This window comes from Marmota flaviventris, chromosome 9, assembly GCF_047511675.1.
Source record: "Marmota flaviventris isolate mMarFla1 chromosome 9, mMarFla1.hap1, whole genome shotgun sequence".
NCBI lineage: Eukaryota > Metazoa > Chordata > Mammalia > Rodentia > Sciuridae > Marmota > Marmota flaviventris.
Window position 1 is genome coordinate 12,996,398 of NC_092506.1, and position 2,856 is coordinate 12,999,253.

The window sequence follows — 2,856 nt, forward strand, 5'->3', positions numbered from 1 at the left end:
AGATTACAGGCACATGAAGAGAGTTAGTTTAAGGGAATGGAAGGGAATGGAAAACTTAATGTTGCTGAATCCTGCTCATGTGGAGGCATTACTTGCCTTAAGAGAGAAAGGAAATTCTCTTCCCTCTTGCAAGTAACCTCAGGGAGGCTCAGTTTGGTTTGAGTCTGAACTCCCTAAAGTTTTGTCATGGTTTGAATGTGTTTTTTCCCTCACCAAAATTTGTTACAATTTGGTGGCCAATGCAGCACTGTTGGTAGGTGGGACTTTTTTTTTTTAATTTTTTTTTATTTATATATGACAGCGGAATGCATTACAATTCTTATTACACATAGAGAGCACAATTTTTCACATCTCTGGTTGTATACACAGTATATTCACACCAATTCGTGTCTTTATACATGTACTTTGGATAATAATGATCATCACATTCCACCATCATTTCTAACCCCATGCATTCTCCCTTTCCCTCCCGCCCCTCTGCCCTATCTAGAGTTCATCTATTCGTCCTCTCCTTTGTCCCTTCCATTCCATGCAGGCTGGCACATTTTACTTTCCCTCCACATTATGAAGTAGCATGAGGCCCTTGCCAGATGTAGGTGCTCAATCTTGGATTTAAAGCCTCTGGAACTGTGAACTGAATTTTGTAAACCTATTTTTGTTACACATTATTTGGATCTCAGGTATTCTGTTATAGCAACATTAAATGGACTAAGACAAATCCCATGATTTAGGCAAATCAACCAATTTTACACAATTGAAGAGGCAGAATCTGAGAGACACAGTGACCTCACTGGATTCCCAGATGCCAGAATTGCATCTTTTGCAAATAATGTGAAAATTTAAGAATACAGTAAAATTAAGCCTCTAGCACAGCATCTTGCCCATAGAAGATACTCAGTAATTGATGGAGACTGATAGAGTCTATTTAGAGTCAGTTCCATCAATATCTGCAACAAGGCATTAAGCTTTATAATCAAATTTGCCTGGTTTAAACTTAGATCAAGCGGGCAACAGAGGATGACATGGATTAATGACAAGGCCAACCTCGGTCAAATTGTGGAGTTGGCAGTGTTCTGAGATTTTCCTGTCTGTCCTGATCTGGGCTCCACCCTTCTCTCATCATGCATCCTCCCCTACCCTGCAGGTTCCTGGGTCCCTCAAGGGCTTGCTCTTGCAGGGCTTTCTTTCATCTAAATGTACACATGACTGATGAAACAGAAGGAGTCTCTCAATGTGGGGAGACAGTTCAAAAGGGGCCAAGGCTTTAATCCAGGAATTAAGACTCAGATGGTCAAATTCAAAGCATCCATCAGAAAAGAGAAGGAGGATTTGAGAGATTAGGGATTTCTGCAGTGTTTAGAAAATCTCCTGTATGACCTCAGTCTGGATTGTAGCCCTTCCAAACTAACTTTCAGACTACTTCTTAATAACCAAGGCTGTGTTCAAGGGCATAGAAGTTCCTTCTGAAATTTCACTGCCTCTTAATCCTCTTTCTAATGGCAAGAGCTCAAATAGATTTCAGAAGCCCATCAAAGAAGCAGTAAAGCAGAATCAAAATTGAGCTGTGATTGTAGAATCAGACTCTTAAATGTCAACTCTGCAATCTTTCTCAGATTATTGTGATGAGAACATTTTTCTGTTTGGAGTAAACTTGGTTTTGGAAAGATTGTTTTCATAATTTGTTTCATGTTAGCATGCCAATTTGTTTATCACAAAATTTCATTTTTTCATTATAGATGAACACAATATCTTTATTTTGTTTTTTTATGTGGTGCTGAGGATTGAATCTCGAACCCAGTGCCTCACATATGTGAGGCAAGCGCTCTGCCTGAGCTACAAACCCAGCCCTGTTTTTCACAGAATTTCTAATGAACAACTTGTGCATTAATAAAATTAGTGATTCAACTCATGATTTTCTGAACTTTTAAAAATGCTACTGAATATTTATTAATCAACCAATTACCAGTTGAAGAAAATGTGTTTCTTTTTGCTCTCTTAGTGACCTTGCCTCTAAAGACATGATATAGAATGGTGTTCAGCTTATATGCACATATTAATTAATAGGAAAACTATTCCACTATTAACTGAATTATTTGAGAATTATCTCAGAATTACCTGAGATAGAGAAGAGAATTTAATTACACAATGAATTTCTTTATCTTATTCTGAATTTCAATATTGCATTGAATCCAAGAAGGCTCAAATGTGAGAAAAATAAAAATAAAAATAGCATGAGTTTTTTAAGGTTTTGCAAGAATAGTCCATAAATTCAATTTTTCCATATTGTCCTTAAGAACACAAATGATGTTTGGGAACCCTTGAAAACAAAAACATATAGATTAGACATTTTGAAAAGTGACACTTAAAAAGAAAATAATTATCTAACTATGAAAAAATATGAAGGTACCTTGATGTGTATTGCTAAGTGAAAGAAACCTATATGAAAATATGACGTGATATGTAATTCCAAATTTATGACATTCTGAAAACTGCAAAACTATGAAAACATTAAATATATCAGTGATTGCCAAAACTTAGAGGGAGGGATAATAATAGGGAGGAAATGAATGAGGTATATGGGAAATCTCTACCTTCTACTCAGCTTTGCTGGGAACTTAAAACTGCTCTAAAAAATAAAGTCTATTCCTAAAATAGTACCACCCCCTCAAACAGATTAGTTTAAATGTGAGAAAAAGCAGAGAGAATTGAGAGGTACCAAGAGGAAAACTATAAGCCAAAGTACTGCTTGGATTTGTAGATCTGGGGTGCTCTATAAGTGACAGTAATCTGGGCATAAAGAATAAAAATAGAAGATGAAAGACAACGCTTACCTTCTTTCTCCTGTTCTGCTTGCTT